Here is a 25,268-nt window from a genome sequence, read left to right on the forward strand (position 1 = left end):
ATATCAGTTCTCGCACAGCATCAATGGTTTTCGGAACAACAACTGATTTTGGACGACCTTCACGAAATTCGTCTTGGAGTGAACTACGACCACGATTGAATTCACCATACCATCGATAAACACTGGTCCTTGATGGAGCTTCATCGCCAAAAAATGAATTAAGTTCATCCATGCAAAGTTGCTGAGTTAATTCACGTCGAAAGTTGTAAAAAATAATCGGACGAAAATGTTCACGATTTAATTCCATTTTTTGGACCGAGATGAATCTTTTAAGTTACTTTAAACAACACAAATAGCGCTGGTATTTCAAAATGTTTTGAGTACGTAAAAGCCAAAAAATGTCAAACTTTGCGATACAGCTGTTAGTTGCCAGATTGCAACACCAGGGTTGCCAAATCCCGAAATATAAAAGGCACCCCTCGTATTAGGACCCTTTTTTTATCTATTTAGTCAATAAAGTGAGCTTTACTAGCCAGACCGATAAACCGTTCCCAACTTTAAAGTAGGTCTCTGCCAAGAAACTGTAATCGACTCATTCTCACAAAGTCCACTTACGAGGTGTGTTCAAAAAGTATCGCGAATTTCGAATTTTCGCAGGTTACGTATATTCGAATTTCGATTTTTTTGTGGCGATATGTTGGTGCTCATGTCTCTCACTCATGCCGACGAGTTCTTCCATTTTGAATGTTCAGTTAATTGTGGACAGCTGCTTTGCTTACACGTGTTTCGGCTCGTCTTCGATTTTTACCTATTCAAAAAGATGGATCAAAAAACCTGTATCAAATTTTGTGTGAAAAACGAAATTAAGTGCGTGGATGCATTCCGAATGTTGACTGTGCCATACGGAGAAGTTACTTTGGGCCAAAGCAACGTTTATCGGTGGTACAAAATGTTCTCAGAAGGTCGAGAAGTTGGGAACCACGAAAAGCGTGCCGGACGCCCTAGCACTTCAGTAACAGACGAAAAAATTGATGAAGTGAAGAAAATGGTATTGGCTAGTCGTCGAATCACCGTTAGAGAAGTTGCTGAGGACCTAGACATATCGATTGTCTCGTGCCATGCGATTTTTTTTAATGATTTGGACATGAGACGGATTGCCGCAAAATTCCGTACCAAAAGCAGCATCACATGAACATTTCTAACGAGATGTTGGACTCCGTCCGCGACTACCCAAATTTGCTCCAGAGCGTTATAACTGGTAACGAATCGCGGGTTTATGGTTATGGCGTGGACAGCAAAGCTCAATCATCTCAATGGAAGCTGCCGCATGAATCAAGACCGAAAAAAGCGCGCCAAGTTCCGTGCAATGTAAAAGTTTTGCTTACCGTTTTTTTCGATTGCAGGGGCGTTGTGCATGAGTTCTTGCCGAAAGCTAAAAAGGTTAATAAGAAATATTACCTGCAAATTATACGCAATTTGCGCGAAGTAATCCAAAAATGCCTGGATTTGTGGAAGAACAAAAATTGGCTCTTGCATCACTATAACGCCCCTGCTCACACATCGTTGCTTGTGCGCGACTTTTTGCCCAAAAACAACACACTAATGATGCCGCAACCACCGTATTTCCCAGATCTGGCCCCCTGTGACTTTTTCCTGTTCCCGAAACTGAAGAGGCCCATGAAAGGACGACGCTAAGCTACGAATAACGAGATTAAGACGGCATCGAAGGAGGAGCTGAACAAGATAGAAAAAAATGATTTTTTGAAGAGCTTCGAAAATTGGAAAAAACGTTGGGACAAGTGCGTAATATCTCATGGGGATTACTTTGAAGGGGACAAAATAGATCTTAATGAATAAATAAATAATTTTTGAAAAAATACAAAATTCGCGATACTTTTTGAACTCACCTCGTATAGTCACTCACACCTTATTTGATAGATTGCGAGCAAGGCCATTGAGGGTGACAGGTGGATGCATGGTGACAAAAAAAACTGTGCGCTTGTCACTTTGGATGTCAAAAATGCTTTCACCTCAGCAAACTGGCCCCATGTTATAAAGGCTCTGGAGGAGAGAAAAACGCCGGCATATCTGCTACGGGTTATCAGGAGTTATCTGTCGGAAAGAGTACTTCTATACGATACAGATGAAGGTCCTATATTATCGGATTCTGCGACTCTCGCAGACGACATTGCGTTGACCATAGTTGCCGAAACAATTCCTCAGATTCAGAGCATTTGCAGCGAAGCAACAGCAAAGGTCAAAAAATGGCTTTCGGCGACTAAACTTCAGCTAGCAGGACAAAAAACGGAAGCAATACTACCACAATAATCATTGATTGACGTCATAACGCAAGCGCCTGACTAAGCTTCAAGGAGCACATTAAACAAGCAAGTGAAAAGGCAGTCTTGCTGACGGCGACACTGTTAAAGGTTATGGCCAACATTGGTGGTCCCACTCAGAGCAGAAAAACGCTCCTGGCTAAAGTTACGCAGTATACACTCATGTATGCAGCATCCATATGGGGGTAAGTCCTGATGTAAAAAACATACGCGAAAAAGCGGAAATAGTTTTTAAACAAAGTGCCCTTAGAGTTGCCTGTGTTTTCAGGACAATGTCGTTTGAAGCAGTATGTGCCATATCGGGTATCATGCCACCAGATACAATGGCACCCGAACTGTGTAGAGTTTACGACAAAGCCAAAAAGTCTAAACAGGCGACTAACGGCGAACGAGCGCAAGCTGGAAAGAGAGCGGAGCACTTTGAAAACACCATTTTGAGAAAAACGCGTTTAAAGTTTGAAAAGCACTTTAGATAGGATACATTTTTTTATTTTTTTTGCGTGTAACTTCGAAAATATTCACCTGAACGATATTAAATACATGTACATTAAGGAAAAATAAATGCGATTTGAAAATTCTTTTCAATCAAAACAGAGCATCTTTTTATTTCTAATTTTTAGAATTTTAAGGTATTTTTTATCCTTGTTCACTCGGCTCGTGAGCATAGCGCCTCGACAAGACTCTTCCATCGTACTCGGTTGTGGGCCTGCCTTTTGCGCCGCTCCTTGTAATGTCGGCATCTGTAAGTTCTCGCAACATCGACCTGCTCCAAGTGATTTTTTGCCGACCGCGACCTCTGCTCCCTTGCGGCTTCCAATCCAGTGCCATTCTCGTGATGCTATCTGGTGCTTTTTTAAGCGTGTGACTTATCCATCGGCATTTTCTGCGTTTGATTTGTTATACATCCTCATTCGTTGATCTCCACAGCGCGTCGTTGTTGAAAGATTGTAGTCTCTGTGTGATGATGTTGGACATCAGCCAGGTTTCACTTCTGTGCAACAATACAGACTTCACACATGAGCTGAATATTCGCTCTTTAGCGCGCCTGGAGATTATCGAACTCTATCCTACAGTTGACATCTTCGTCTGCTCTTCAATCAATCGTGATAGTGCAGCCGAGGTAGAAGAAGCTTTCGAGAAATTCCACCGAGCACCCATCAACCATTATATGTCTTGCCTTATTCTGGTTGACTCTCACAGCCTTTGTCTTCGCGATGTTGACCTCCAGTCCAACAGTGCGCGCCAGCCTGACTAGTCTGTCCGTCTTTGCCAGTGTTAGTACTTTGTTGGGTAGCCTTTATTACCAATTACAGCTTGAAGTCTACTTGAAATGTACACATTTTTTTGTGTATTCTGGACTAATTTTGTTTCACTCTTCAAGTATCACCTTTTTAAGATCAGATTTGTTATGGATTTCTTCATATTTGTCTTCAAAACCGGCCACAAATTTTCGATGACGTTAAAATCCGGTGATTATGAAGGAGTTTCAAAAATATGGGCACATTTATATATTAACCATGTTTTGTATTACAGATATTTGTGACTTGTGCCTAGGGTCGTTGTCGTGATAAAAGCAAAAGTCATCTTCAATTTGTAATTTTCAGGCACATTGAACCAAATTTTCTTGCAGAAGTTTTAAATAAACATATTTTTTAAGGCCAAAAGGTGCAAACCATAACGTTGCCACACCAATGGGCAGGGTTCCAGAAGATGGGCAGGCGCATACTCAATCTCTTACTTCTATTCCTTGCATTTACGAGAGGTTTATTAGCGATTTAAACCTTTGGGGACGGAGTCGCTCGACGGGCGAGCGTCGCTGAGCACAAGAGTATTAGAGTGCACACTAAAGAAAATAAATACGTTGAACGTTATAAAAATTTAGGCTTTATTTAACACAACAAAAATTGTTCATAAAATCAAAAACGGATTTCACTTCTACTTGACGCAGTAATGCCGTAATTTTCCGTCTTATCAGCTTCAAAGTAATATTCGTCAGAACTGTCACTATCTAACGTATCATGGCCCCTAATGTCTGTGAATGAAAACTTTACTATTTTATTATATATTACCTATGCGTATCTTATCGCTCAGAATGACGGACGTCACGAGCCTTGCAGCTAATTTGGGCGGCTATATGCCGACACTTGTCCCCAAAGGATTAAACTTGCTTCCCTCAGTACACTTCAAACAGTTCCTGAACGGCAAGTCTTACCTGAATCCTTTTAGGCCACTTCAGTTAACGCCCTAATCACTGACACTTTTTCGCTATGAAAGTTTTATTTGGGGCCAGTCGTACCTTAGTTACCGACCGCCCTTTGTTAATTGTTCAATAAGTCGAAAAGTATTTGTCGGATTCACTTCAAATTTACACCATATGTTTAAGGTATTATACTTTAAGAAAATGCACAAAAAAAATAAATTTTTTTGAAAATTCTGACTACCCCTTATGTCAAACTCACTCAACTTATACAAACTCTCGGCGTGAATTCTTTGTATCTTAAAATTCAGCTGAATCTATGCCGCAGGATCGTTGAAAATTGGTCCCTCGGATACATTTTCCTTAAATATTGGCCTGCAATACCGCATGAAATAAAAAAAGGTTTCATGCTTGGCTTGTTCTATCATATTATTATATATCTTGACTTGCCCTTCTTGTAACACCCCATATTATTCAATTGGGAAATATAAGTTGCATAACAAAAAACTCTATTCTCATTTGTGAATTTTAAAGTTATTAATGCGCAACTTTTACTTCATCTTTCATTCTTTTTGTACTTACGTATTACTGCATCACAGAATTTCTCATTTTTGTAGAACAAATTAATAGTTTAGCTCACAGCTTTTAGTTGATTGCTCCTTACAGTTGGAATGCAACTTAAGATTTTTGATTGCAAAATTGCCTTCAATGATTTTATTTAAATTTGAGGATTGTTGAAATTTGTATTCATATCCAAAGTTTTATCTAATTTATCCATTTAGCAATTCCACAGCTCAGAAAGTGCCAGCAACTTAGCAATTTAAGTGCTTACATATGTACATATATTACGTCCATTTATTGATTACTTTAAGTCTTAAACGCTCGTTTGAAACTGAAATTTTGTGTGTGAAGATAAATTATTCGAAGTGATATGTTAATTGGTAAAAACTAATGTGATTTATGGGAAGATATTAAATACATGAATTTATTGCAAAATACATGAGGTGAAAAATTAAAATACATTAGAACTATTTAATAAATTTATATATTACTTGAAAACTTGACTTGGATTGTAGCCACCATTTCATTGCTCTCGGCTCGGATCCCCTCAGTTGGAATAAAACATTAAGTATCAGAATAAGCTTTTATTAAGGGGTCACATACAGTTAGAATTTTCAAAAAATCGATTTTATTTTAATTTTTTTCTTAATGTACAGGGTGCGCCATCTTTTATATCGGTATGAAAACATTGAATAACTGAAAAATAACTGTTTTGTATAAGTGAGGTATTTTTATCTTTTTTCTGCATTTGTCATCACCTTGTCAAGCATTTCGGGCGTCGATTTCGGTTGTTTCGGTGTAAAGCGATCCATGGTTGAAATTTTACTGAATTGACCTATCGAAAAGATGTACCTATGTTGAAGTCGATTGGCTGGTAAATTACAAAGTTATTCAGCGTTTACATACCGATATGAAAGATGGCGCACCCTGTACATATAATTAAAAATACACACAGAAAATTTAATATCGTTCAGGTGCTTGAAAGTATCATACAAAGCAAATTTTAAACGCGTTTTTCTCAAAATGGTATTTTCAAAATCGGTGACCAACATTAATCGAAAACGGCTAAACCGATTAGTCTCAAATTTTAACACGAGCTTCTTAAATATATTTTTTAGTAATTAATTGAAGATTTTTCCTCACCGACAAATATTTTTTTTATAAACAATTTAAGGACGAAATTTTGGTAAAAAATCTATATTTTGTTTTTTAAAACCGCCATATCGTCAAAAAAAGGTATTTTGCTTAGTCCTTCGATTAATTACTAGGTTTAACATTACTTTGGTTTGAAATTTTCAGAGGATCCAGTTTTTAAATTTCAGAGGATCCAGTTCAGAGATATAGTGGTCACCGCAAAACGTCTTTTTTAAAAGGAGCTCCCCTCTAATAAGCTACTCCTGAAAGTAAAAGCGAGCTTATGGTAAAGGGTTTTCCAATAATAGGTGTTATTTTGATATTCAAAGAAAAATGCTAGTTTTGAATATAAATGATCGGATGTTTATTTCATTATAAAGAGGAAGATATGCCGTTATTAGTGGAAAATAACATCAGGCAAATGACCTCCACGTCCACGCTTACAGGACAATATCCTTTTCATGAAATTTTCCATAACCAAATAGCAAAGTGGCTGCCCTATGTCCTCGATAACCTCACGAATTCCATCTTTGAGGACTTGAATAGACCCTGGGCTGTTGGCATAGACCTTCTCTTTCACGTGGTCCTAAAGAAAAAAGCCACAAGGTGTTAAATCACAAGATCTCGGTGGCCAATTGTGGTCACCTCTTCGAGAGATAACACGGTCCGGAAACTCTTTCCGTAAAAGATCAATGGTTTCGTTGCTTGTGTGGTACGTAGTGCGGTCTTGTTGAAAATAAACGTTGTCTAGATCAATACCATCCAATGCCGGTCATAAAAAATCGTTAATCATCTCTCGATAGCGATAGATAACACCTTTTATTGGAAAACCCTTTAGTTCACAAATTGTATACCAAAGGTGTCTTATGAATATGAAATGCACCTTAATAATAATAAACAAAATAAAATGTGGTAACATAAAATAAAAAACCATTCCCGAGGTTTTTAGAAGCATACACAAATTTTTTTTGGTGCCAAAATACCCCGAGCATAAGCTTTAAATACAAGGTTGGACTTTTGCAACTTGTTTTCCGACCCAGTTTAATGCACAACCGTCCGCGTACTGTAGTTAAATTCTTTGAGTATAATAAGCAAAGTGATACATCCAAACTTTCTCGAAATCATCTTCCTCGTTCCATCTGTAGAATGCTTTACTTCATATTTTCTAATATTCTCTAAGTACCTAAGGAAGTGTGCGGGTAAAATGTAATCATATACTTTTCAAATAGTAAATTGCAATGGGTGTCGATAATATCGATTTACTTGCAATTGCATTGTGTATCCATTGAACTACTTTTCTTCTATTAAATTTTCATTGCGTTTCCGTTTCCGGCGCGTAACTCGCCCAACCACTTTACTTAATACGCGCACGTATACGAATATGAAGGAGTATGTTTGTGCTTGTGAATGCCGTGCAAGCGCTTCTCTCAGGTACTGCTCGTAGCAGCACCTGCCACGCCGTCTGCGAATGCTTTTGCATTCAAATTGCATTTTAAACCAAAAGAGCTAGCGTATTTTCTCCGTTCATCCTGTGGGTTATGCTGCTGCCTAAGCGACGCCTTTAATGCTGTCATCTACACGTTTTTTTATATTTTTACATGGCTCGGAAAGTATGTGGCGGTGCAGTAAAGCAAAGTGGTAACGATAATCAAATAGATTTTCCAATATCATTTATGGTTTATCTATTTTTATAAAATAAATTTTGATTGCAAAGTATTCGCACTACATTTATTTTTTTATTTTCGGTATATTTGTATAGAATTTCATACCGCAATGACAAACATTTTTGTATAGATTATTGTATACCCCGAACCCCCAATAGAAAGAGACTGTTGAGCACTTTCTCTGCAAATGTTCGGCTCTGGCGGCTAGGCGCTTGAGATTTCTTAGCGTGCCCTTTGGGGATGGCTTAAAGAAATTCTCCAGCCTAGATCCCTTTTCTCTCCTCTACTACATCAATAGCACTGGAGGGCTGTACACGGCTACTATCTTCCCAATTTTTTTTTCGCAGGTAGTGGTCCACATTATGGTATCAAAATGGCACGTAAGTGCTACTTGTAGTGCACCTCGGGTACTCTTGCCATCTAACCTACCTACCTATTGTATATACAGGGGCAAAAGATACCCATATTTGAAGGAGGTGGATGTTAAAGCAAATGTCGAAAATGTCGAGAAAATCACAGAAATAATCGATGTTGATCGGCATGTTAGTAGTCGTAGCATCGCCCCGTAGCTAAAGGTAATCCATAAAACAGTTTTAAGCCATTTGCGCAAAAATCTATACAGAACCCAAGCTAATATTATTAAAAAACGAGAAAGCAACTTCTTTGGGTAATTTATTGAGTATAACAGAGAACAATAAAATAATCTCCGAAACGGAAGAATTTTTATTCTGAAAATGTGGTGATGTCGTCGAGATATTTATAAAAATCCCATCTATTGCCCGGTACGCCTCATATTCAAAGCTACATGTAAAGAAAAACTTTTACCAAAAGCAAAAATAAAAAACAAAAGCAAAAAAAAAAGTTTTTTTGTAGTATCGAATTGTTCGCATTGTAATATCGAAAAACCGCATTTTTTGTATCTTTTCCGTATGCGTCGTAGGCTTCGAAATATTCATAAAATAGCTATCTATTGCTCGATTCAGCTGGATGAAAGAACAAAAAATTATTAAAAAAAAGAAATATAAATAAATAAATTACCGCCTCGGAGTGAGATGTCTCCAAAACCTCGCATTTCTTTTATATTTTAGGCTCGATTCGGCTGGAAGAAAAAAAAACTTAAAAAAAGAAATATGCACCCCCTCCGATCGAATTGTCTCGAAAAATCGCATTTTTGTAACTTTTCTGTATGCCGGCTTCGAATTTTTACATAAAATTGCTAACTATTGCTCGATTCGGCTAGAAGAAAAAACTTAAAAAAAGAAAACTTCACCTCCTCCTCTCGAGAGTCTCGAAAATCGCATTTTTGGAACTTTTCTGAATGCCGGCTTCAAATTTTTACATGAAATTGCTAACTATTGTTCGATTCGGCTGGAAGAAAAAAACTAAAAAAAAAAGAAAACTTCACAAACTTCGATCGAGATGTCTCGAAAAAACACATTTTTTGTATCTTTTCTGTATGCGCTTCGAAATATTCATAAAATTGCTATCTATTGCTCGATTTGGCTGTAAGGAAAAAAACTACAAAAAAAAAAAACAAAAAATGTACCACCTCGGATTCAAATGTCTCGTAATATAGTTCGATTTCCGAATTAATTTTACAGCGCAATACTTACTTGATGTTGACAATCACTAGGCTGGTGCTCTGGCTGAATCATGCGCTTGCTGGCTAATCTAAATTGGTTTAAGTCTATAGCATAAAACCTTCTTCTTAAGAACGGATTCTCTCAGTGCCAATAGTAGAATGCGGACGCATCAATAGCAGGTAGGTTAGATGGCAAGAGTACCCCAGGTACACTACAAGTAGCACTTACGTGCCGTTTTGATACCATAATGTGGACCACTACCTAAGAAAAGATTTAGGGAAGAGAAAAACCGTCTACAGCCATCCAGTGATGTAGTGGAGGATAGACAAGGGATCTAGGCTGGAGAATTTCTTCAAGCCATCTCCAAAGGAATCTCAAGCGCCTTGCCGCCAGAACCGGACATTTGCAGAGAAAGTGTTTCACAGTCTCTTTCTCTGCAGAAGGGGTTGTACGAAATTCCAAGCTTTTCCGCATGAGTACCGATCACCCAGTGACCAGTGAACACCGCAATGAGTTTGGAAATAGAATGACGGGGGATTCCCATCACCTTGAGCGTTCTGTTTATATCGTATTTGTGGCCATAGTGTTTTTGAATCAGACAGCCCTCCATCTGTCTTGCGCTTTTTTAGAAAGAAATTGTGTAGTTTCCATTTAACAACGGTCAAGGCGACACCGATGTCTGAGAAGGGGACAACTGAAACCAGTTCTGTCGACCCCTTCCTGGCCAGATCATCGGCAATCTCATTTCCCTCTATATTCCTGTGCCCCGTGTCCCCAGATAAGGGAAATGTTTCCTGCACGTTCGAGACGTTTGAGTTCCTCCTTACAAGAGTTCACCAGAAGAGAGCTTCAATACGGCGACGACAGGGCCTTGACTTGACGAGTGTCAATCGTTGGCTAATCGAAAAGCGGTAGAGAAGTTTGTTAGAACCCTCAGAGGCATTCGACAATTTTATCAATTCTTGGTTTATGCTATGGCTCCTTGTTTGTGGAGGTTTCAGTAATATATTAACAACTGTTGCATTTGACAGGAATCCTGCATGAGTGATGCCACCGTTTGATCCAGCTCTTGAAACATTTCTTGAACTTTATTTTCGGCATAGCCAGCAGAGCCGTCTTAAATTTTTCCATTACTCCCTTTCGGCTGTTAAAATGCCTTCCCCGTAATGGTTTTCTTATTTGATCAAACGGAAAAAATTGCAGGGCGCAATATCAGGTGAATTTTATGGCTGTTGGATGATCAAAAATTCTTGGTCAGAACCTCATTTCATAATCTAACGATCACTTCTGAAGCGTTCACGCTACTCGTAAAGGGTTGTGTTCTTTAGAGTATCATTACAGAAACAATTTGCCAATATTTCTAAGGTTTTCGCACTATTGAATCCATTTTCAATGCAAAATTTAAGGCGGTCGCTATTATCATTGTCCGAGCTTCTGCGTACGTTAGGACGGACATGATGAGAGCCTTATAAAGGATTATTTTTGTTCGTTGAGATAGAGCTTTACTATTCAGTTGTCTACTTAGTCCAAAGTAGCACTTTTTGGCTAGAGAGATTCGCCGTTGGATTTCAAGGCTGTGCCTCAGTTACGCTTTTCAACTTTCCTGTACGCCAGCGTCGCTAATTCTTACTATATTATAGACTACAGGGTGTGTGGTGATCGCTATTAGAAACCTTTTCTATCATTTGGTGTTTACTTTTCAAACTGGGTCCCAAACCCGGGCTCTACTGAATTATAGTCACGTGAAAAGAGACACAGAAAGCCACATTATATCCAGTATAAAATACCTTTCTTCCATGTTTCAGTGGTTTGGAAAGTCCCTTCGAATACATAATTCATTACACAGATTTGGGGATATATGTGCGGGCATGTCTAAGAAATGAACAACTCAAAACTTCAAAAATTGCCTGCTCTAGCAACAAAACAGAAAACGTTTTTTGCATCCTATTGAAACTGACAATATACATACTAAAGTGTAAAGCCAGTTAAACCTTCCTTAAAACCAAAGATTCTTGACGCGAAAATCGTGCTGAATATTTGATGGAACCAGCTGCTCCTTGTATTATATGAGAATTTGAAAACTGGTGAAGTCTTTACAGTAAAACAACCAATATATATTCTGTCGAAAAAGTACCGGGAATTGTTCAATAAAACGCAAAATAATTGTTTAATCATCAAAATTTATTTTGTCGCCTTCAAAATAGGCTCCCTTTAAAGCAATACACCAACGCCAAAGCAAACGATTAGTCCAGTCATCAAAGCACTTTTTAAACGCGTTTTAAGAGATCTTCTTCAGCGAATTCTCCTTAATGGCTTCTATCGACTCAAACCGGAGTCCGCAGAGTGGCAATTCAAGTTTTGGGCAACGGAAAAAGTCACAGGGGGCTAAATCCGGTAAATACGGTGGTTGTTCGATGATATTCGCTGAGTTTTTGGTTAAAAAAGTGTTCACAATATGAGCCTTGTGAGACGGTGCGTTGTCATGGTGCAAGAGCCATGAGTTTTCTTTCCACAAATGGGACAGTTTCCTATGCACATTCTCTCTCAAACGTCGCCTAACTTCCAAATAATATTCTTACCATTTGGAACGAATTCCGAGTGCACAACACCATGATAATCAAAGAAAACAAGTAGCGTGACTTTCACTTTTGACTGACTTTGACGTGATTTTTCGGGTTTCGGCTCGTGTGAATACCGTCCAGCCGCCTATTGACTGGTTTTCATGTCAAACCCATATTCTTACATCTCATCACCTGTTATGATGCGCGGGATAAACTTTGGGTCCGAATTCACTTGCTCAAGTATGTCTTCAGCCACCTTCTCCGATGAATTTTTTGAAAGGAATTCAACTCTCTTGGAACGAGTCGAGCAGCAACGCGTCTCATGCCCAATTGATGGTGTGAAATGTTGCGAACTGATTAGTGAGATACGCTAAGGTCACGAGCTACCTCCCTCAAACTTAAATGATGGTTTGATGGTTTTCCATCACCATTTCCTTGACCTTGCCGACCTTTTCATCCGTTGAAGACGTTGATGGGCGACCAGATCGGGGTGAATCTTCCACGACTTCTCGGACCACTGCAAAAGCCTTATACTACTCGTTGACCCATGTTTTTGATAAAACACAATCGCCATAGGCTTTCTGCAACATTTCTAACGATTCGGCACACGAAATTCCATTTAAACACAAAATTCAAGACAAACTCTTTGTGCGACATTTTTATCCATAGTGAAAATCGCAGAGCACCGATATTTTTTTGACAGAATGTATTTGGGCTAAATATTAAAAGAAAAGCATCCAAACTCTCTGCCGCATGCAATCTATCGGTCAACACTGAAATGGAAAATCTCATCTCAACTCTCGTAACCCAACCCAAACATTGAATCATTCAACTTCCACTTCTTCCGTTGGTTGGCCTGGCTGAGCAACACTATCGTTATAAGGGAGGCAGCTCGTTTCGTGAATCGTTGAAGACAAGGATTTCTCTTCGATGCGACATTCGGTGCTATCAGAAAGTTACCAAAAAAGTTACGGCTAGCAATGCACAATTTTTTCAAGACGAAGTTTGTAATGCGTACAATAAGGCCTCAAGCATTGAAGAAATAAAAGGTTTTCTATTTTCATAACTAATATATTGGCTATATCATTTAGTATTTTCCATTCTTTTGCAACTGCACTGAACTTCAAAACCGCACTTCATTTCATGGCGATTCGTTCAACTACGTCTTCCAATTTTCGCGCGCTTGCATTGAAATCCGTGCACTTCGAACTCATCTGCAATATCGAGCCGGCACAATTGCTTTTGTGCTAACATATGAACAAATTTGTGCATATATGCCTAGGTACATACATACAAAGTGAGCTTCTCACTCATACATACACATCCATGCACAAAGAGGAGTATAAATACGTTTCGGTACTTGCATTTCCATACATCTGTTCTATTTCTCTGTGTGCTGCTTCCTTTTTCTCCTCGTTTTTTTTGTTGTAAATGCACGTTTTATGCTGTTCGTGTATGTTATGCACGCTTGTTTGATCCAACGCCTGAGCCGAGATTATCCGGGAAGTTCAATTAAAATTCAATCTGTATAGCGCAGACAGGCAGGAAGTGCGCTTTGACTGTACAAAATTTAAGTGTATTTGCACAGAAATGAACACCAGTCCGGTACAAAAATATGCATGTACATATGTACATTAGGGTGCATCACTCTTCATATACAAGAATAAGAAATCGGTACTGTTTCTCCATCAAAGTACTGAAACTCATTATTTTTTAAGGTTTCCACCGAAATATTTCGGAAATATTACTTTGAGGAAAAATAAACCCATTATTGTCTCGGTAGATGGCTGTAGTGGTTGATATCTCGTAAAGTATTGATCAAACAATTTAAACTTTATGCTCGTTGTCTAAGTGACATTTCACACTAAAAAAATTCGTTTACTCTTTTTTGTTCGTTCCATTCAGCTATGAATTACAGGGTGTGAACAATGAAAGTCAAGAAAGAGAAAATTCGGTACATTTTACAGTTTTTCTTTGATAAAGGCGAAAATGCAAGCCAAGACGCTGAAATTGTGAATGGTATTTAAGGTTCCGATACTGTAACAGCTAATTACGTTCAATTTTGATTTCGTCGATTCCGCTCAGGCCTTTTTGATGTTAAAGAAAATTTCGCTAATGTCGATAAAATCGCAGAAATAATCGAAGTTGGCCCGGATGTTAATAGTCGTAGCATCGCCCAGGCGCTAAAGAGCGACCATGAAACAGTTGTAAACCATTTGGGCAAAAATAATGTATTTATTTTTCCACAAACTAATATTTTTCTGAAATATTTTATTTACAATATTTATTTCAAGTTTTAAAATATTATAAATTTCAAAACTGCGGTGGAAAAGCAGCTACTCTTTTTGTTTAGACACCCTAATATGCATATAAAAAATTTTGTTGGACATATTTATTGGGTGTTTTTTAAGAGCTTGAGAACTTAAAATGATAATACAAAACAGAAATAATTTTGGAATACTTTTTTTAATCTAATCTGGTAGATAACTTAATGGTATTTATTGCTGGAGTTTGATATCCCCATATGTTCGCTCGGCTACGAGTTACGGGGCAAATTCGATGAGAATCTTTGACTACTTTTTCTAATATTATAAATGAAAGGAAATGAAAGAGCGGATAAGTGTGTAAGGAAAGGCTGTGAGATTGACTTTCAGCGTAAGGACATAAGCACTCTTCTAAAGGAACTGTATACTCTGACTTTAGTTGATCAACTGACTACTAACAGCAGGATCTCCAAAACGCTCTGGCCAAAACTGAATCTTAAAAGGACAAAATGTCTGCTTGGATTCAACAGATCAACCACCAGCGTTCTCGCAGGTAGAATGGGTGGTACACATTTACTTCTGCAGGAGCTGTGGAGGTAAAGATGAAATTGAGTCGCTACAACACCTCCTCTGTGTATGTCCTGCACTTCAAAAAAGCCGCGCCAAATATATTCTTGTTCTTCGATTATTTCTTTTAAGACCTGGGAAATTTGCAGAATGTCTCACTGGACGGACTTAAATAGCAACCTTCTTAAAGAGATCTGAGTGGTTTAAGCAACTTATTTAAGGGATGGAAATCAAATGCAGGTATTATAATAGGCCTTAGGGCCACCGAGTGTCTTGTCTTAGATAAGCAACCTGGCTAACCTAACTCAACCTTCCAATAAATCTGGCCGTAGGTATGTCGTCACTGATGGCTTGAATTTTTCAATAAATCGATTGAATAGCAAGTTGCGTCGTCTTTTTGGAACCGAATGTCATAAATATTTAGCTGATATATTTTTGAAAACCAAAACGTCGTCAGCATGGTGCGTTAGCGCTCGACATTCACCCCAGCTCCTTGCTCATTTCGAAAGAAATAAGGACCGATGATACCGCCATATATATATAATTGGTGCGTACCCCCTTTTTGGGTGTTTGTTCGAGCTCCTTCTCCTATTTGTGGTGTGCGTCTTGATGTTGTTCCACAAATGGAGGGACCTACAGTTTCAAGCCGACTCTGAACGGCAAATAGTTTTTAGGAGAAGCTTTTTCATGGAAGAAATACACTCGGAGGTTTGTCATTGCCTGCCGAGGGGCGGCCGCTATTAGAAAAATGTTTTTCTTAATGTTGGTGTTCCACCGAGATTCGAACCAACGATCTCTCTGTGAATTCCGAATGGTAGCCACGCACCAACCCATTCGGCTACGGCGGCCGCCTTAATTTTCCAGTAATAAGCTGTTCAATATCGATCGACTTACTAGCTTTTGAGAGCAAAAAATTGTGGACTTTAAAGAAAGAGCGAATGGGAGAAAGAGTTAGCAAACCTGCAGCGCGCGAAATAAGGGATGAAAGGCTAAGGCTTTGACAAGACCGCTGGATTAACGAAATACGTAACAGATGGACGGCTGAGCTAAAAAAAAAAGACGTCTCCACATGGAACAGCAGTAAGTTCGGTGAAGTCAATTTTTATACAACCCAAATGCATTACGGGTGCCATGAGTACAACCTCTAAATGCTTTGCTTGATTTGCTCCCCTTGGATCTTAAGATACAACAGGAAGCAATAAAACCAATGTGTAGACTCCAGAAATATGGTTTCTGACAGGAAGATGGAACTTCGGGACACAGAGAAATCTTTAAATTGCTAGCAGTATCCACTGTTTTTGACACCTGAAGATGACCTGATACCCACAGTTTCGCCCTGCTCTGAAGGCCCTGGAGAACGCGAAACAAACCTCAAAGATTGTTCAAGGATGTAAGAAGAAGCTTAATTCTGTCGTAAGACAAAACAGGCTTGTACTTATATGGGTTCCAGGACACTCCGGTGTTCAAGGAAACGAAATTGCCGATGAATTGGTCAATCGTGGATTAGCGGTTCCCCCACAAGAGTCAGAGCCAATAATTGGAATCAGTTCCGCAGAAATCGGGAATTGGATCACCGATTATGTAGATAAAGAGCGATAGCCCGGTCTAGAACGCTGCAGAACTGCAAAGTGTTTTGTGAAAAGTCCGAATAGAAAACTGTCAAACTTTCTACTATAACTTGGAAGGAAAGACGTTCGGTTGATGGTCGGTATCATAACAGGACACAACCCATGGGGTCAGCATATGACCACCATTGGAATCATTGAGGAACCAATGTACCTGTCATGCTTGGAGGAGGCGGATAGTACTGAGCACTTTCTCTGTGAGTGTCCTGCCTTTGCTAGAGCACGGCTACGATTTTTGGGTTCCGATGTCGTGAGAATGAGTAATATTCGTTCTCTAGAACTGGAGGATATTTACAGATTTCTCAAAGAATCTGGAAAATTCTCACAGGACTAACTATCTCTATCTCTGTCTCTATTCTTTCTTATCTCTTTCTCTGATACTTTTCTCCTTCCCTCCTTGACTATTTACCCTCTTTCCAGAGCTCTAAATACAATGGGCTTTTAGCCTGAGTGTTTTAGGAGCCACCAAATCTTCTGGTGCTCCTTGGCTCGACCTTTTCAAATTGAAATTCATTACAACTCCTTCATCTGCAAACAAACAACTTTACTTTTAAACCATAGTAATGAATATCTATAATTTTCATGCAGCTAAAAAAGCACCCGATATATACATCATATATACATACACATAACGTATAAACATATACACATACATACATAATATATGAGACTATCCACATGCACGTAACTGTGAGTATTTTGGTCAGTGGCGCGTGCTTTCGGTTTTTTGAATGGGTGGATAACTTTGCCTTTATTTATATTACAAATATTGTAAAAATGAAAGAGTTGACTACTCAATAAGCAAATATGAAATTTGAGTGTAGCTGTGCAGCGTTTATCTTTTGCAGTCATCGTACATGTATTTGTATGTGTGTATGTACTTTGTTGCCCTGTGGTGTTTTTATTGCCAGCCGTTTTAGTTCACTAACTATTCTTGTATGTATGTATATGCGCTGGATACACAAACACCTGTGTATGCTTGATGTGTTCACCTACACAGCTTCAACGTTAGCAGTACATAAACAAATTGCAAACCATGAACGATACATTTGTGTCTAAGTACACACACACACACACTTGCATTGAACATGCGATATGTAATGAAAAGTGAAATTGTAAATGTACACGCAAAAAATGCAGAAAATCTCAATTTATTGAAAAAAGAGGAAAATATTAAAGCAAAGCAAATCTCCAAGTTTGTAGATTAGATATAGCCGGAAATGCACCTGTGTGTGCTATTGGTGTTCGTGTGCTGACTTGTAGGTAGCGGTGAGTGTGGCAAATACCAAAATTGAGATTAAAATTTGCTTTGCATATTTTGAGGTGTATTACCCCAAGCCAGCTATGAGCAATAAGCTATTAGTAAGAGGGAGTTGCAGAGATATAAAACAAAAAAAAAAAAACTTTAAAGGATATGGATGCATATTGGAAATTACATGAATATGCAAGTACATATGAGCATAACAGAGCGTATCTAAGGGGAAAGGGCGCAGGCCGATGGAATCCTATTGTGAGGAAATTCCGAAGTTTTCGCTATTAATACCGCAAATCATCGTAAGGAGATTTTGATTGCGGTATTAATAGGCGAAATCTCCAACTTTTTAAAACATTTGTTGAGGATTGTGAAATAATTTGGTTCGGTTATATGATGAGATTCATCAGGCGGCTGGTATCTAATTGTACAATTTCGTAGGCGTAGAGTTTAAGGCGGTCTAAATTTTGAATATTCCCTTAAAATAAAATTTTATGCTTAGGTTAGATTAGGTTACGGTGGCTGCCACTCTCAAAAGGGGTGGATCAACTTAGTCCTGGAGGCATGGATCGATGCATAGATCAATTACTTGGCTTTTATTTTACCGATCTTGTTTTTTTTGAGAATATCCGGGATGGACAGCAATTTTTTTCGGAAAATTAGTATTCCCTTTAGGTGCTCGCGAGCTTGTAGTCGGTTGAGCATCAGATTGGATGTACTTTTTCCAATAGGGCGTTTTTGACAGATCACGCGGGACTACTGCCACAGTTTTTTCCAGTATTCAATGACATTTCATCATGGAAGTTAGTCTTTCCGCCTCAATAACGTTTACAAATCGTAAAATTGTATTACCAAAATCGACGCTCTGCGAAAAGTGTACATCGCGCGCTCTGGCCCACTTATGGTGTACATAACCGTCCTACCGAACGCACTATTCGGCAAACCATCGGCAAAATTGAGAACAATTTTACCTTATTAGATGATATAGGGTGGGCCATGTAAAATTTGCTTTTTGAATCGGCTAAAAAAAAAACACGAATCAATATTTTTTCAAACTTTTTTTTTATTTTGAAGATTAAACATTGTCATTTATGAATGAAAAATAATATCGTTCAAATGACTGCCACGACTGGCTCTACAGTAGGCCATTCGATCAACCCAATTTTTGAGCACGTTTTCGATTGCTTGGGCTCCAATTTCATGAATGGCAACTTCGATTTCGTGTTTTAAAGCATCAATCGTCTATGGATGGTTCGCGTAGCATTTGTCCTTAACGGCTCCCCACAAAAAATAGTCCAACGGGCTTAAATCACAGCTCCGAGGCAGCCAATTGATATCGGAATTTCGGCTGATTATTCAGTTTTCAAAAACGGTAGCCAAAAGTTCGAGTGTAACTTTGGCAGTGTGACAAGTTGCACCGTCCTGTTGAAACCAAATGTTGTGCATGCCATCCTCTTCAATTTTTGGAAACAACTCGTTGAGCATGTCACGGTAACGCTCGCCATTTACTGTAACCGCGGCTCCTCGCTCATTTTCGAAAAAAATGGCATGATGATGCCGCCAATACAAAAACCGCACCAAACAGTGACTCGTTGTGGATGCATTTGCACCTCTACAGTAACATGTGGATTTTCTGACACCAAAATCCGACAATTTTGCTTATTGACGTAGCCACCGATGTGAAAATCAGAAAAGAAGAAGAAGACTCATCACTTTGGAAATAGGTTTGCAATATTTCCCAATTTTGTTCAAGCGTATAGCGTCCCATTTCGTAAATGTCAAACCTTTAAGTAAATTATGAACACATTTGACATGCCATTTGTGTTACCATTCTCAAAAAAATAGGTGGTTCAAAAAGCAAACGCTATATGGCCCACCCTGTACTCGACCGATTACGCCATGTACAGCCCGAAGTGAAGCCGCAATATTCTGGCTGTAAAGGAGAGTTTTGCCGAAGAACCAATTCTGTGCTGATCTCAACAACTTGGCCTATCTTATGGCACTACTTCGAACATTTTATGCAAAAATCTTGGTTTGAAAGCGTATAAAATACAGCTAGTGCAAGTTTTGAAGTTGGTCGATTTTCCTAAGCGTCAAATTGTTGCGCTCTTGAAAAACTCGTCGAAGTTCTGCATTTTGGGACTCGAATTTTGTTTAACCCCTTAGCCTACACGATATCTACCAATTGCGCGAGCTATAATACGCAAGAAATTCGTTCGCGCGCCGTGCCATTCAACTGCCGTGTACCCGAACTGGCGCAAAGTGTATACTTTTCGTAACATATATATTTCAATGCAACGAAAGGAATTGTGAAATAATAAACAATGTTTAGGTACAAATAGTAATTTTAAGATGTCTAGGAAGTAATCATAATCAATTGATCACAAAGTCTTTACCACGAGTCAGACTCGTTGTTTTCGCTTATGGCACAAATTCTTTACCACGAGTCAGACTCGTGGCTATAGGCTAAAGGGTTAACATTGAGACGCATTTTTGGCTTAATGACTACACTAGTAAGCAAAATTGCCATATTTGGGCTGAAGAGCAACCCGAAGCCATTCAAGAACAGCCATTTCATCCATTGAAAATAACTGTTTGGGGCGGTCTACCCGACTAGAATTACAATGAGGCATGCCGAAGAATCAATTAGGCCCGAATTTGGCAGGCCTTACTGAGGCACACCCCACTATTACCTTACCAGGCCCACGTTAGGCAAGGCAAAGACTGGCATGCCAGAACAATACCAAATTTGGTCGTGGTCACGAAAATCTGTGGCAGTGTCTCACTTAGGCATAAATCGGAATCCTTAACTGATTTGTAGAAGGGCATCCGGAGTATTACCGAAGTTCGGTTTTTCGAACCTGCGCCTAATGAGGCAGATGTGTGGTGTTACTTTCGGGATTTGGGCCTAGTTTGGCTGCCTTATGAGGCGCAAACTTGGAATGCGGTCTACCTTATTTGCGTCTAATCACCGCCTTACCAAAATTTCTAGTCGGGTATGCGTTGGCAGAATCATCGGCCCATATTTCTTCAAAGACGAGGCTAGCGCCAATGTAACAGTGATGGGCGAACGCTATTGCGATATGATAAACGACTTTTTGATGCCAAAAATTTAAGCTTGTGTTACTTGCCACACAGTCTGTGAAATAATGAACTTACTGCGTCGTCGGTGAACCATTTATTTCTTGTCTCGGACTAGTGGATTGGCCACAAAGATCGTGTGATTTTACACCTTTGGACTTTTATTTGTGTGGGTATGTAAAGTCTAAATGCCTTGTGGATAAACCAGCTTCGAGTGAGGCATTGGCAACCAACATTTCCAAAGTTAATCACGAGATACCAACCGAAGTCCTCCAGCGAGTCATTAAAAATTGGTATTTATGGATGGCCGAATTACGCCGCAGTTGCGACCAACATTTGAAAGGGATTATCTTTGAAAAATAAATGAATGAAAAATGCCAGGAATGGTTCTACACTGAAATAATAAAAATTGCCCGATCAATTTGAATTTGCGTTGTTTTATTTCAATTTAAAATCCAATAAATTGATCAGCCTTTAGTTGAATTAAGTTAAACCAGCGTCACATACAATACGTGAGAACTTAGCTGACAGATATGTACGAGTATATATAGTATATGTGACAGCTTGGTAGTGAACATGTTAAGTTCACTTTTCTTCCTAGCCAAGGCATTCGCAATGCTTTTTCTAGGAATGTGTCTTCATGCTTGACTACTCTAAATTATGATGAATTCATATCTGTTGGGTTGCTGAATCCGCTACTGCGTTCAAGAATTTTTGCATACTTTTACATACATATGTACATACTGTATATGAGTAAATGTAATTATGCTCATGTAGTTCTGCTTCCTGAACTTATTAGAAAAAAATGCTGCAACTGAATTGGAAGTTTGAGAATTTAAATTTGTATTTGATGAGTTAGTTTCTGTAAAGTATTAATATTTTTTAATATTGATAACCAGAACCAAAAAGAGAACGCAGATATTGATATAAATAACCAGTGCCAGAATAAATATTAAGCGAGACATATTAAAATCACTGTTTGTAGTAGTTCTTGATAACTGAAACCTAGAGCTAATTTATTAGATTTTTATACCTTTATTTACGATTTCTATACCTTTTTTTTATTACTTAGTAAGTAAAGACTAATGAAGTAATTACTATATTTGAAAAAAAAAAAAAAATAAATAAAAATGAACCACGCAACTACATGAAAAGTCATGGAGGTATTTTTCAAAAAAAGCCTTATGCTAGGGCATATTCCGAAAAGCTGAAGGAGGGCTAAGGTGATTTTTATCCCCAAAGCTGGTAGATGCGCTCATGATGCAGCGAAAGATTTCAGACCCTTCAGTTTATCCTCCTTTATCCTTAAAACTCTCGAGCAATTGTTGGATGTATATCTCAGAGAGAAGATTACAAACACGACAATTTCAGCATCCCAGCATGTCTACCTCAAAGGAAAATCTACGAAGACAGCTCTTCATGAGGTTGTAAGTAAGATTGAGAGGAGCAAAGAATACAAACAATTCTAAGTAGTCGCAACATGGAGGGAGCTTTTAACCATCTTAGCACCAGATCCATAATTGAGGCTCTTAATATGTTCGGCACAGACATACCTCACAGAAATAAGTATACTGTGGGCAAAAAGTAAGGTGAATTTGGTTGTAAAATGAAAAATCTTTATTTATTCTTGTAAATCAATTTCATCCCCTTCAAAATAATCCCCTCTCGATGAAATACACGTATGCCAACGATTTTTCCAATCCCCGAAACATGCCAAAGTTTTAAATTTTCCAGGTCAGAAAATACTTTTTAAAACAAAGTTTTTGGGAAGATTTTTTTATGTGGTTTCTAAAATTTATTTTGTCCTAAAAAACTAAAAATTCTGAAAATGCTATTCAATTCGTTTGAAGTTATTCTATTGTATTCAATTTTGAATAAATCTCAAAATAATGATGTTTTTTTATTTATTGCACTTTTTAATATACTAAAGCCACAATTTACTGTAGTACACCGTAAAAGTAAAGAAAAAGTTTGTGTTTGCAGTTTGTACACAAAATAAATTTGCCTTAATTGCACAGCCGGCTATTGCAAATAAAAAATACAATGAATACTATAAATAAAATAAATATTACATAATATATAGGCACTTATGACCAAGTACATCTATAAAACGGAATTACTACAACAATTTACACTTGCGGTCAAAATAGAATTCTTATTCTAATCCATATTTACTTTTTTCGAAATAAAACTACTCAAGTCAAGTGTAGTCCTAACAAGATCGCTAACTTTCATATGGCCTCGGTGGCGCAGTAGGCAGCGCGTAAGTCTCATAATCTTAAGGTCGTGAGTTCGAGCCTCACCCGGGGCAGTTAATTTTTTGTTATTTTTTTTTAATTTATTATTTTTTTTTTTATTAGTTTTCACGCTCATTTTTTTTTTAATTAAACTTAAGTCTTACTTGTATAAGAAGTATTATATACGTATAAGAAATCAATTTTTTAAGTAGCGCCACAACTTAGAATTTTTTTTTGCCTCTTTTAAATAGTCAAGTGATTTTCGATTTTGCACGCTGAATACGAACTTGATAATGCGAATTTTCAATCACGGCATAATTTTGGGTAAATGGATGTGAGAACCCCTAAAAATCACATTTTAAGCATTTTTGAAAATTTTCACTGACTTAACCTGAAGTGATGAGTAGTTTTTAGAATGGCCCATATAAAGCATGAATTTTTGGTATACCAGTCGATAGTGGTACTTCCAACAAGCCAAAGTAGTTGTCAAATTTTTGATTGACACCAAATTAAAAAAGAGGTTGTCTGCAAAGTCGGTTCACTGACGATAGTTTAACGTGATAACGTCATAAGAAAATACTGATTGAATGGTTGCATTTTTCAAAAGAAAATTTTAATTTTATTTGTTTGATAGATATTCTGTATAGATATAGAGAATGAGTTAACATTAACATAACATAATATACTTTAACATAACATAACATAACATAACATAACATAACATAACATAACATAACATAACATAACATAACATAACATAACATAACATAACATAACATAACATAACATAACATAACATAACATAACATAACATAACATAACATAACATAACATAACATAACATAACATAACATAACATAACATAACATAACATAACATAACATAACATAACATAACATAACATAACATAACATAACATAACATAACATAACATAACATAACATAACATAACATAACATAACATAACATAACATAACATAACATAACATAACATAACATAACATAACATAACATAACATAACATAACATAACATAACATAACATAACATAACATAACATAACATAACATAACATAACATAACATAACATAACATAACATAACATAACATAACATAACATAACATAACATAACATAACATAACATAACATAACATAACATAACATAACATAACATAACATAACATAACATAACATAACATAACATAACATAACATAACATAACATAACATAACATAACATAACATAACATAACATAACATAACATAACATAACATAACATAACATAACATAACATAACATAACATAACATAACATAGCATAACATAACATAACATAACATAACATGCTGTTCAAGCAAGGTAACGACGCATGAGCAAGATAACGACGCATTTTTTGGTGCGTGCAGCCGGCTACATAGAATTATAAGACGTTATCACGTCAAAAAATAATAATAACATTAAAACAACAGGTATTATTAACAAACTTGGTTTTATTTTAAATTCTTCAAGTAAATCAAATTAATAAAAATCAATAAGAAGGCATATGCAAATACAAATACGTGAATTTATATATGTACATATGCGCATATATGTACATACACATATACGCTCACTTAAGTAGGAGAGAGCAAGATGTCGAACGTTGCCGTTCGTTGGCTTTGTTTGCTTTGTCGTTCGTTCCGCGCTTTCGCTTGCAGTTCATTCAAGGTAACGGCAATGAGCAAGGTAACGACACATGAGCAAGGTAACGGCAATGAGCAAGGTAACACTAATGAGCAAGGTAACGACACATTTTTTCGTGCGTGCAGCCTGTTAAATCGAATTATAAGACGTTATCACGTCAAAAAAAGCGTTACATCAATATTGACTATACTGAAGTCAAACAAATGCTCATGCAATGTAGCATAGGTTTTTTCTGCCACATAAAAAAAATTCGCACATTCACTTTGTATGGAAGAAAAGGCGTGACACCTCAGCAAAAAGGACAGTCAAAAATAAGCGAGATTTTGTAGTCACTTGAAACTTGCACTAAAATTCAGTGGGTTATAAAACTGCATACCCTGAAAAATTTGAGAAAATATGAAACTTTGTATTATATGGTTTTGAAAGTTTTGATTGAATATTTAAAAATTCTCCAAAATTTTGTCAAAGCTTGAAACCCTGCATCATATAGTTTTTGTTGGAGTAATGTAGTTCATATTTTTATAAAAAGAAATAGTGGTGGGCCTATAATCGAGCTAACTTTTAAGTTTCTTTCTTTAATA

The 25,268-nt window shown here is 37.5% G+C and overlaps 1 non-coding gene across 1 annotated transcript; it reads left to right on the forward strand.

The window, feature by feature from the left end:
• The first annotated feature begins 23,006 nt into the window (after positions 1-23,006).
• Positions 23,007-23,079, forward strand: Trnam-cau (transfer RNA methionine (anticodon CAU)). Its single transcript has one exon. It is a non-coding gene; the product is annotated as a tRNA-Met (tRNA).
• The last annotated feature ends 2,189 nt before the right edge of the window (positions 23,080-25,268 follow it).

Source organism: Anastrepha obliqua, chromosome 5 (genome assembly GCF_027943255.1).
Source record: "Anastrepha obliqua isolate idAnaObli1 chromosome 5, idAnaObli1_1.0, whole genome shotgun sequence".
Lineage (NCBI taxonomy): Eukaryota > Metazoa > Arthropoda > Insecta > Diptera > Tephritidae > Anastrepha > Anastrepha obliqua.